Here is a 12,653-nt window from a genome sequence, read left to right as displayed (position 1 = left end):
TTAAAGCAATTTGCGTCCCAGAACTTTCCCAGTCTCCCCCACAGTGTTCAGGCCCATAGATCATTCAAAATGTTTTTATAACATAAAAATCCGATCCTTTATAGCAGGCAATCAGCAGTCTTAAAATAATTACCCATAACTAAAGAGAAACCAAAGTAAGATCAAATGAAATCTGATTAATGGGTGGTAAAGACCAATGTTCTTTAAATAATTCCTTAAAATAAATTTCAATGAAATAATCTCTCCATGAAGATATTTCTTTAGGGGCTTAAGATAAACAGACTTTTTTTTCCAAAGCACCTAATGACTAAATTACATAGCATTTGGGGGAGGTTCTGGTTATTTTTCCTAGGTAGAAAATTTTCTGTGTGCTTCTATTTTCCCTCGAGGCCATCACAGAAAGAGAATAAAATTTCATTTTCCCCCTGCAATTATGTAGCTGTATTATTTTTGTAATAAGCTTACGAAGAACAAGCTCCCTAAACACACTCCTCCAGTTGAAGTTCACAGGGTTGAAATCGAGAGATATATCCTCTTTGCTTCTTATTGGGCTTTTTTTTTTTAAGGTCAATGTTGATGGCAATTCAGAAAACAATTTCTCCTCAGATGCCCAGGTTTCTAAGACACACCTGGTAGAAACATAGCCAGGGCCAACCTGGTCCATGAGTGAAATGGAAGGTTGGAAGGACCCAATTCTCACCCAGCCCTGACCCCCACCGACCTCATGGCTTGAGCTCTGAAGTCATGTAACATATGGGTTGGAGACCTTAAAAATGGAGCAAACAAGAAGGGATCTTGTCCAGCTAATGAGGAGAGCAGGGGGCCGAGGGTGATCAAAGGACCCTTCCAAGATGAGAAGAATGTGATGCTCAGAGTTTGAACAGAACGTACAAAGAGAAGGAGAGGAAAATTGGGACCCAGCTGGAGCAAGTGGCCCTACCCCAGAGAAGAGAGCTTTCTCCTGTGAGACCAGAAGGAAGGAGACAAAGTGGGTGGAGGTGGAGGTAGTTTGAGGAAGTAGAGCAAGTTTTGGGAGGGTGCCCTTCTGAGCATCTATTTCCTCAGTTCAGTGGAGGCCAAGTCAACCCCCAATGGTGAAGAGAAACATATTTGCACATAGGGTTTGAAGAGAGAGAAGAAAGTTGAATGAGCTTCTGAGAGGAACAGAGGGGAGCACTGAGAGGGAAACACAATCTTTCCATGCAGAGCTGAGCACCTAACTCAGGTCAAGAACCATGAGTTTCTGGTGGCCCGACCAGCAAAATTCTGTAATTGTGCCCAACAGCATTTGGAGAAGGTAGACAGCCAGACTGATCCGTCTGGTGTAGAGGGTGTTCACTTGTGTGGGTGGTAGTGAAGGACAAACATAAAGGGGAGGGAAGATCTTGGCAAGAGAAAGATTGAAGTGATGAGCCCAAGGTATGATTGGGAAGGAAGTGACTAAATGAAGGGTGAAAATAGAAAGAAATTAGAATGATCAAGGGGGTAGAAATCTCAATGTGAACACAGAGAAGATGCTGTGGGAGGAACGCAGTGAGAGCGATAGAAAGATAGGGAGGGATGGTCAGAGTAAAACCACAGTTTGGAATGTCAGCATGGAGGAGATCGAGTGATAAGGACGGTATGGGCTGTGGGATGGCCATTGGAATCGATGGCTAAAGTGGAGAGGAGATGAAGGCTTCTTGAGGTCTGGGGAGCAAGACTTGGAGGGGAAGAGCACAGAATGGACCAACCATGAGGATTTCAATGTCCCCAAGAATGACAGCAGGACTTCCCATTGATGTTAATTCCAAAATAGGTCTTAAATCCACCAGCCTCTCTCATTCTGCATGTCCCCAGGTCCCTACTCCAAGCTACCACCATCTCCTGCTCTTCCAATGGCCTCTTACTGATCCCTCCGCTCCCAACACCCCCACCCCCAAAAAATCCATTTCTGCACTTCAATCCGCTTGATCTTAAAATGCAAATCTACTTATCTCCTACCATGTTGGTGGTTCCCAAACTGTCCCCACCCCAGTGGTATCCTATGGAGAACTTACATACCTCATATAAATATGGAATTTCTTGGTTGAAAAGGAATAGGGACTTCAGAGATCTCTGCCCATTTAGCTTCCCCTGCACTTGGCCATCTGCATCCCCGTGAGCTTTTATGCTTATTTTTATATTCACTTACATAAAAATAAGAATGATGGCAAATACACTTGACACAAAAGAGTAGAGCAGGTACCATCCTATTAAGGGTACCATATGGTGTGGTAGTTACAAATGGAGGTTCCGGATATAGACACTGGGTTTGAAATCTGGTTCCTTCACTTACTGTGTGATCCTCCCAAGTTACTTTATCTCTTAGTTCCCCCTTTTTCACTATAGTTTTAGATGAGAATGATACCGGTCTTTAATTGTTCATAAGTTAACCCTACCCAACTTTGCTAGAAAATTCTCAGGCCTTCCTTCCCAGGAATATCAAGAAGATATTGGTAACTTTGCTAACTCTGCAGAGTGGAATATGCCTGGAAGAGGGAACTGGTTTTGTGGTCCTCCTTCCAGTGCCCAATGGTGGCTCAGGGGTTAACTCGACCCCTCTGGATTCTTCAGAATTCCCAGGCACCCAGAACCACCATGAATGCATAAGATGGAGGAAGCCTTGGAGAAAACTTTCCTTGACCCTTTTGAGCAGTTTTCCTATGACCCTCTTTTCCAAAGCCCAGGTTTGTCAAACCGTGACCACCTCACCCCATGACCCATCCTGGTAGCTAAGAGACCCACTGCCATTCAAGGACCAGAATTACTCCCTCTCAGCATCCTTAACATTTCTTATAGTCTCACGGCTGGCTCTTTCCTTCTGTCTTCATCCAGGCTGCTCTAACAAAATACCATGCACTGGGTGGCTTAAACAATAGACATTTATTTCTCACAGTTCTGGAAGCTGGCAAGTCCAAGATCAAGATGCCGGAAGATTTGGTTCTTGCTGAGAGTCCTCTTCCTACCACCTTTTTGCTGTGTCTTCACATGGTGGAGAGAGAAGAGAGCTCTGGTTTCTCTTCCTCTTCTTATAAGGACACTAATCCCATCATTGGGGCCCCACCCTCATGACCTCATCTAAACACAGTTATCTCCCAAAGGCCTCACCTCCAGTTACCTCCAATTGAGGGTTAGGGCTTCAACATATGAGTTTGAGGAATTCCAAAACACTCAGTCTTAATATCTTTCTTTTATCTTTTTTCCCCCCAATCCCTCCATGGAGGGCTAATAACCTCCACAAAAGGACTCAGTTACCATACCCCAGATTCTCATGAAAGCTAACAAAAATACACAGAAATAAAAAGCACATTTCATAGAGTGTAAGTGTACAGCGGGAAAAGCATGATCTAAAGTCACAAGACTGGCTTGAAGCCCTACTAGCCTGTCCTGTGTTTTGGGTAAGTCTCCTCATTTGAGCCTACTGTCTCACCTCTGATATGAGAATAATAATACTTAGTCCGTAGGGTTTCTATGAGGATTTAATGAGTTAGTTCACGCAAAGTGCTTAGAACAGTGCCTGGCATGTGACAAGTGCTAGATACATGTTTTCATTATGTTGAGGTTGTGAGCAAGCTATGCAGCTCTTGGCGATGAATCAACACAAAAAGCAAGAAGCCAGTGGCCAAGTCTAGTCCAATCCCTGACTCCCAGAGGGGCAATATCTGGAGACCATGGGCTCAGTAGGCCAAGCTTGCCACCTGTCTTAGTTTGGGTTGCCCCAGAAGCAGACCCTGCACCGAGCACTGGAGGACAAACCATCTATAGGAAGTACAGAAACAGTGGTAGCAGAGGGGGCTGGTAGTCATGGGAGGTGAAGGCAATGAGTAAAAGCATGTTATTAAGCCAATTACCACAATGGAAGACTGAAATTTAATCTCATGGAAGAACTCTGAAAAGTGACACAAAAATATGGCTCAGAACTCTCCTGACTCCAGGGAGCCAGGAGACTCTTGCCTGGACATCCATCAGCCAGTGGTTAAGGATGGACCCCAGGGGGACGTTAATTCATAGGCACTTCCAGCCAGCAGTGCACAGGGACAAAGGGGGCTCCAGTAGCCCAAGGGCAACCCTAACAAAGATGCAGGTGCTGGCTCCTGGTTGTTGGGCTGGTACAGGTGGAAACGGTGAAAACTTCTGAGGAGATATGAGCAGAGCACCCACTGCAGCTACCCTCATCCAACTTTTACGGGATCCCTCAATGGGATTACAATTCTGATGCCATTGTCATAAGGCGCAAGTGTTGTTCTTAACTCTCAGCCCCCACCCTGTCCTTCCACTTCCCTTGAGACCCATGTGATTGAATTCAATCACTTTTCTCACGAGAGCACTTGCTCTGCCCAGGAGTATGTACTGCCGAGAGCGCTCCGTGTGAAAGCAGCAGGGGTTTCCATCAGTACGCAGCACTGATGCACTGATACACTGATGCTGTGCCCTGTGCGTTCAATGTCATATTCTTTACAGTGCCAGTTAGGGGAGCTGAGGAGAGGGGCTGCGCAGGAAGAGAGAGGAAGTCAGATTTGCTGAGCACCTAATATGTGTCAGCGCTGTGCTGGGTCTCTACACCTGGCACCACCCACAGCCAGCCCTGCAAGGAGAAGTAGCCAGCCCTGGCAGCCAGCCAACCCAGAGGGTGACAACTGATTCATCTCCACGCAGTTTCGACTTGACTTTGCCTGCTTACAAATGAGTTTGAACAGCCTTTCACATTTACGGTTCCCCAGCCTTTTAGCCTGTACATCACTGCCCTTCTCAGCACGGAAATACCATTCCTCGCCTGGTTATAATATCGTTCTCCTGGGAAAGCTGACTTCCGATCCAAGATGCAGTTGTGAGGAGCCAGCTGTGTTCGAAGTCCCTTGTGCTCACGAAAGAACCAGATTCAAAGGGCAGAAAAGAGGGGTCGAGGCAGCAGTTTCTCCAGTGCCCTTCGGATGGATCCCCTGCCACCACTGGCTCTGACACTGAAGAAGACAGAAGCCGGAGGCAGGGCTGGCTGGGCTTATTCTCCACCTACAACCACCGTCCCTCCACCCTCTGCCCTGCCCTGTGCCCAGAGGCTGACCTCTAGAGACTGCACAGCTGCTCCTTTGCTTTCTGGCTTCCAGAGAGTGGGGGTCTGTCCAGTGAGGGGCACCACCATGAGAGAACAAGGCAGGAGAACACAGCTGAAGGAATTTTTCCACCCCACCCTGTGTTGATTCCCTAGAGCTGCCAAAACAAATGACCAGAGACTTGGATGGCTTAAAACAATGAAATGTATCTGTCACAGTTCTGGAGAATGGAAGTCTAAAATCTAGATGTCGGCAGGGCTGACTCCCACTGGAGGCTCAAGGGAAAACGTGTTCCCTGTTTCTCTCCTAGATTCTGGTGGTTGTCAGCGATCCTTGGTGTCCCTCGGTTTGCAGACGCATCACTCCAATCTCTTCTTCCATCTTCACCTGGCATTATCTTCTCTTGGTCTGTGTCTCTGTCTCTGTCTTCTCTTCTTATAAGGACACCAGTCATATTGGATTAGGGCCCACCCTAATGACCTCATCTTAACTTGATTCCATCCGTAAAGACTCTACTTCCAATTAGGGTCACATTCATAGAATACTGGGGGTTAGTACCTCAACATATGTTTCTGAGGGGACACAATTCGACCCATAACACGCCCCTACCTGGCTATGGCTGGCTCCTTGTAGCCACTGCAGCTGTCCGGCAGCCTATCTTCCCCAAGTGCATCATTCGCTCCCCTACCCTCTTCAGGGCACAATGCTGGTATCTGGGAGCCTCACCTTCTTTTGTTCTTACTTTGCCGCACCTCTGTCCATAGTCCCTTCACTAAACCCTCCTAGGTTGCTCTCTGAGTACCCACAGCCAAACTGTGAAGTCAAACTCAGAGAGCAACCTAGGAGGGTTTAGTGAAGGGAACCATCTGGGGAGTTTGCCCTGGGCTTTTAGAGTGTAACAGGTACAGAGACAAGTGCAACACCTTGGTCTGGAGAAGTGTATGAGATTTGGCTTGAGATGTCCCAGGAGCAAATTGCCTTCCACCAACAGCGGGGCAGAGACATGTGCTGTATTTTAGCCCCCAGGCTTCATTATGGGTCATATTGCAAAGACCAAGACTGTTTCTACCTTAGGACAAGGCAACCTCAGCCAGGTAAGAGCTTTCCTACCCCTTATCTTCCATCCAACTCAGGAGGAGCAACAGGCAATCTGTAGAAGAAGGTGCAGGTGGTTAGAACAGCAATTTGGGGCAAAAGAGATGCTGACTGCCGCCCCAATCCACAACTCCTCAACAAGGTTCCCATCCAGAAGTGAGCTCAAAGCTGGAGAAGTTGAACCCGGAAGAAAGTTCTGAATTTTGGTTACTGCTCTGGAGTGAACACTGTACCTAGTAAGATGAGACTTCTGGTGTTGGAAAGTGAACAAAAGATGTTTTTTCCCTAAGAGTGTCAAGAAAAGTTATGGAACTTCACAGGGATTTTATCCAAGGTGCAAGAAAGTATGAGCCACAGAGCAGGTCTGATGGGACTGTAGTGGAAAAAATAAATACATATAAATACTTATCTTCTGCTAGCACCCTGTTGGGCTCTACTCATTCTGTGTGTTTGATAGAAGGGGCTAGAGCTGGAGATATGAATATAAATATACATCAAATAAAATCAGAAAAGAAGAAGTGTAAATAAAATAGGAAGGTGAATCAAGGAACAGCATACATAAATATAGGTTCACAGGGTCATACGCTGGTAAAAACTGGACTGCAAATACGGCTCTGAGTTTCCTGGCAGCCACAGCAAATCAATTACAAAATTGAATCTGTCCACGAAAAATAAAGCATCGTAGTTCTGCAGATGAAACAATGCCTTTCTTGGACTCGAGCTTTAAATGTTTCAGATGGCTCTTCAAACAAGGTCCACTGATTTAGTGGACAATATCCTCACCAACCAGCTACAATAAATACCACAGAGGGCTTCACCCATCAGTTTCTTACATCATCCGTCAAAAGAAGTTAAGGGCAGGGCAGAGAAAAGCATGTTAGTGGGACGTTAACACAATTGGATACAAATAGGTAGCTCCCCTGATAGGTTTTTACTGTTTTGGTTGGAGCAGCCATTAGAACAGTGCTCACCTGATGAATTTCACAAAGCAGGAGGGGAGCAACAGGGCAGATGGAAGGGTCTGTGCAAGCGGCAGGGTCACCATTTTTCATCATCCACCGTCCTCGGTGCCCAGGAAGGAAAATCCATCCATCACTCGTAGCCAATAACTGGCACAAAGAGCCTAACCTGCTCGGCTGGTGGAAACAATCTCAGGCTTTCCAGAGTACCCAGAAGACTTCGTATATAAGAAGTCTGTTTTCTTTCTTTTTTTGCGGTACGCGGGCCTCTCACTGTTGTGGCCTCTCCCGTTGCGGAGCACAGGCTCCGGACGCACAGTGGCCATGGCTCACGGACCCAGCCGCTCCGCGGCGTGTGGGATCCTCCCAGACCCGGGCATGAACCTGTGTCCCCTGCATCGGCAGGCGGACCCTCAACCACTGCGCCACCAGGGAAGCCCCTGTTTTCTTTTTGAGACAAATTTTTACGTTTTTTTTCTGGGCTTTGATTCACAGAACACAATTAAGAGCTCCTTCATGTTAATTATGGCTGCAAATAGATACTGAGGCTGAATGGTGTCAGCAAACGGAATGATATTCCACCAAGATTAAATACGTGTGTCCTCAAAGACGATGTTTCAAAAGCATCGAGTCATTCTAACAAGGAATTGATTTGGATATACGAGTATACTATTATTCAAATAACTTTCAAACATAACAGAGCTTAAAGAAAAATGCCATTTTCTACCTCAGCAGAGCATGTAATGGTTTGCCGCTGCAAGTAAAGTTTAATATGTACAAAGGCTCAGTGTCTCTTCCAGCAGGCCTCCCTCTCTGCGACCACACTGGGTTATCTGGACCTCCTTTCCCCCTCTGTCTGCCATGAAGTTTTAGGAGTGAATGACAGAATAGGAGAAAGTATATCACCAGCTAGGCTGCTCCCAACTCCACTTAAACGAAAAGAGCAGAAGTGGTTTCTAGGAGGAAATTCCCAAACCCCACGGGCATTGCCATGGTTAGGAACCAAGGGAGAGTTAGCCAGACTGTGGGAGGGGCAGCGAGGGGCACATAAGGTCATCCAGACTTAGAGCAGCATGTGCTGAGGCCGAGAAGCTGCAGAGCCTTGAGGGCAGGGTGCTCTGGGGACTCCAAGAGCCTCCGTGTAAGTGGAGGGTCCTGGAACACCCAAAGGCCAGGAAATGAAGTTGGAGTGGTAGAGGGCACTCAGATCTCAGAGGGCCCTCCTTATGTCCCTGCAAAGAAGTTTGGGTTTTCTTTCTCTTGAACGTGACAGGAGACAGACCAGTGAAGGGTTTTGAGCAGAGGAGTTCCACTGACCATCAGAAAGCCTGGCCGGCATGTCCCCACACAGAAGCCAGATGTCTAGAATACCATCTGTATCTCACACTTCAGCACATCATTCATTTGGTCAATTTGTTGACATTTATCTCAGGTGTGTGAGTTTCACCCCAGGTAAACGGTCAGATCCCAGAGGCAGAAGCCAGGTGTTCTTCTGAGTCCCCAGAGGTCCCCGGCCTCACGGCTCATGCTCCCTCGGTGTGGAGATCTCCTATCTCCTTGCGCACAAGGCCTTGGGTCACCCTCGAGCCTTGTTCCAGCATTAGAGTGGTCTGTTCCTTTCTCTGGCTCCACCAGTAAGCTGGACCTGTCTCAGGGAGCCAATGCCTTTGCTGTAATTATGAAAAGACATCCCTCCCTCCAGGGCACCTTCACGGGATGCACACAGCCAGGACATATGCTTGGGCGACAGGACCCAGGCACAGCCACATCCAGCAGCCCTGTTCCTCCAAGCCTGGCCAGCGTGCCTTATCTCCCTGCCCTCAGTAACTGGCACGGGGTCATCGCAAGCCACAGCCACACACAAATATTTGGTGAAAGACTGTTCAAAATCCTTCAAGCCGGTACACATTGTCTTAAAACAAAAACAAAAAAAACTTGTGCTTTGTGTTTCGGATGTGTGTGTTTACGTATACGTTTTTTTTTAAATAGCTTATTTCTTTTTTTTTAAGTTAACCATTTTTTAAATTTATTTATGTATTTTTGCTGTGTTGGGTCTTCGTTGCTGCGTGTGGGCTTTCTCTAGTTGTGGCGAGCAGGGGCTTCTCTTCATTGCGGTGCGCAGGCTTCTCATTGCGGTGGCTTCTCTTGTTGCAGAGCACGGGCTCTAGGTGTGTGGGATTCAGTAGTTGTGGCATGTGCGCTCAGTAGTTGTGGCTCACAGGCTCTAGAACGCAGGCTCAGTAGTTGTGGCACACGGGCTTAGTTGCTCTGCGGCATGTGGGATGTTCCCGGGCCAGGGACCGAACTCGTGTCCCCTGCATTGGCAGGTGGATTCTTAACCACTGCGCCACCAGGGAAGTCCCTATATATACATTTTAAAAGGTCTAGGGCAATACAGAGCTACTATGAGAGGTTATTCTGGGAAAGTGAGACCGGAAGGGAGTTTTATTTTATCTTGTGGTTGTTTTTTATAAGAAACCTATATAACTTTTATAATGCAATTTTTTTAAATAAAGAAAAATCCTTCAAAGCTCAGATCAGGCCCCAACTCCCACTGGAAACCTCCCCGGACTCTCAGATCTGTGGTCTTGTCCTATTCCAAACATGCCTTGAGCATTGCAAAGACCTCCAGCCAAGTCCATTGTCACGTGTGGTCTGATGCTGCCCATTCACCTATGCGTGAACAGAAGAATGAAAGATTTTCCTGCTTAGCTCAGAATCACAGCCCCACAGCTGAGGGTCTTTAGTGTTAAGTGCCTCTAATTATGGAGAAAGCCCCAAGGTGCTTACTAAGAAACAAGCTAGAGTTCTTGTAAGCCTGACCCCACCACTGCACCCTCCTGTATACGCAGCCTGGAAAGCCACAGGAGGTCATCGATGGGGGAGGGAGCCCTTGGAGGAAACGGCCTTGAAGAGGGATGTGAGCGCTCCCGTCCAGCCAAGCCAGGTGAAGAGGGCTCTTGGGGCACCACCCGGAAAGGTGGAGGGTGTTTTGAAAGGGAGCCTGGCTGCCCCTCTCCAGCCAGATGTCGGCCCCAAGGCTGCCCCGGTGCAGACTGTGGCGAGACTGTTCTTGGAAGGCTTGGCTGTGGGTGGCCCAGACTTTGAGAGGGAGGGGCCACAGTCTCCTGAGGGTCACCTGGAGAGCTCTGAAGGTGGGAGTCTGAGCAGACCAGCCCATGACAGCCCCATGAGGTGACAGAGCCACAGAGTCTGGAGGGACAAGGGTGCCCCTCCCATGGTCCTAGCCAGTGCCATGGGAGGAAGTGGGCTGGCATCACCCCAGGGATGGGCTGCCAGGGCAAGAGGCTCCCCCAGGAAGAGCCTGGGTTGGGGGGCAGACAGGAGCGTCACAAGAGGTCAGGGACCTGGACCGTGGGGAGCCCCCTCCTGAGGGGCTTCAGAAAAGTCCACATATTCACCTGCAAGACAGCCAGCATGACCCTGCCTGTCCCTGGAGACCATCCACGCCCAGCCCCCGCGAGTGGAGAGGGGACCACAACGGCATGGCCCATTAAGCACAAAGGTTTTGGCCTTTGTCTTTATTTTATTTTATTTTTTTCCTCACAATAGTGACTTTATTCAATTAGTTGCTTTATAAAACATTGCAGATGTCATAATTGTTAACATAACAATTTACCAAACTGTAGTTAAATGGCGCAGTTTGCGGAACAAAACAAAGTTTTATAAAGGAAATGCCAAAACCCCGTTAAAGCTGATCCACTGCCGCCTCAGAGAACAAAGGAGATTTGTTTCTCAGACACTTAAATCAGACAAATAAAATAGGTAGTAAGGAGTTTCCCTCCCCCATCTGAAGCACTCCCTCAGTAGAATAGTCTGATAGATAGAAACTAGACAGTCTATGCACTCAAGAGATTCCACAACTTGGTAATGCAATAATGGAGAGGTTGACCTTCTTCAGCTTCCAAGTTGGAGGGTTTTGGTCATTTAATTTTTAAGTATCAAACTAGCGCTTTTCAGCCACCATATCTTCACTCTGAGATAAGCAGTCTTCTTCACAATGTATTTTTAATATCCTCACGCTCAATTTTAAGACAAAGCAACTTTAATACTAGGTGCACACCACATGCCCTTACAGCAGACTGCTTTTCTTGACAAGTTATGAAGTAGTTCAAGGAGGTATGGTTAAGGCTGTATTACTGAATGGTGCTGGTAAATACTACACAATTTTTTGTCGTGTTGCAACCTTTGTTTCCAATTTAGTGACTGCTGCTACGGAATCAGATAGCAACAACAACATTATTAGGTCTGTTTTTTTAAACTATGATTTAGTAGCAATGGAGGTTCCCAATTTTAACCCCTTGGCAGCAAGATCCAAGTTCCCTCATTTGCACATTAGCACCTAAGTGTCAAGGGGTTAATAACCAGCACAAAAGATACTGCACTTCTGATTGTAGCATTTGGCAGAACTGAAAGGAAAGGAAGTTGTGCTACACGTTGAAGGGATTGTGGGCAACAGAAAGAAGACACCAGGAGAAGATAAAACGTCACGTGAAGTCTTCAAAATCTTGAACATATCCTCCATCATAACCACCATGATCTGCCAGATGGTCTTTCATGGTAGCCTTTAATCCCCCTCCGGGAACCATGCCTTTCTTCTTCTTTTTGGCTTTGCTTTGCTTTTCTTGCTTCTGTTTTTCACTGCAAAGTACAGTCAATGAACTGGTAATCTTTTTCAAGTCATCAATTTCCAATGAAATACACACATCTCGAACTAAGGCTTCCAAAAAACTGGCATAGTATAGTGATTTTTCATATTGTGTGATTTTTTTAGTAACTTTCCAAACTCTGTGAAGTCATCCCTTGAAGATGGGTTCATACCATCTATTCCATAAACTGTATTATTAACACCAAAAGTTTCTTTCGCTCATTCAAGGTCTGACTCTTCCTGTAATTTCTTTAGCCGCAGTTTATCTGTCTGGTGTTAGCACTTTAGGTTCTTCAGGTTCTTCTAACCTCTTTTTAATTTCTTCTTGCCTTTTCTTCCACTGCCATTCTTTCTCTTTTATCTTCTCTGCTGTTTTTTTCTTTTCTGAAATTTTTACTTCTGGTTTTACTTCTGCTTCTTTTTTTTTCCATCATCATCATCATCATCCCAGTTATCCTTGACGTCCTCATCCTCGCCTTCCCAACGGTCCCCGCCGGCGGTGCCGCCGCCCCCCACCTTCCGCACCGGGTCTTCCACAGAGAACGTGTCCGCGTCCCAGGAGTCGGAGTCCCCCGCCGCTGCCGCCGCCATCTCTAGCCGGGTGTAAGCGTGTCTGGCCCTTGTCTTTAAGTCCCCCTCCTCCTGCCCACCCCAGAAGAGCTGAAGATGAAGACAGAATAAAAGAAGACCTCAGTCACAGGCCACAGCTGAGCTGGGGGAGGAGAGGCTTTGGATGGGAGAGAAGCTGAAGTGGGGATTTAAGCAGAAGGACTTGCTGCTGCGTGAACGTGAGTCTTGATTGTCAGGATGACTATTTCTATAGTTAAAGGGACCATAAAATCGCGGGGTCTGCAGGAA

General features: G+C 47.0%; 1 pseudogene across 1 annotated transcript; it reads right to left on the bottom strand.

Moving 5' to 3' along the window:
• Positions 1-11,169: 11,169 nt before the first annotated feature.
• Positions 11,170-12,397, bottom strand: LOC309823328 (eukaryotic translation initiation factor 3 subunit J-like; annotated as a pseudogene). The gene has a single exon. The product of its transcript is annotated as a eukaryotic translation initiation factor 3 subunit J-like (transcript).
• Positions 12,398-12,653: the final 256 nt, after the last annotated feature.

This window comes from Grampus griseus, assembly GCF_964374135.1.
Source record: "Grampus griseus genome assembly, chromosome: 5".
Classification (NCBI taxonomy): domain Eukaryota; kingdom Metazoa; phylum Chordata; class Mammalia; order Artiodactyla; family Delphinidae; genus Grampus; species Grampus griseus.
The sequence above is the reverse complement of the archived record's forward strand: the minus strand, read 5'-3'. Positions and strand labels throughout refer to the sequence as shown.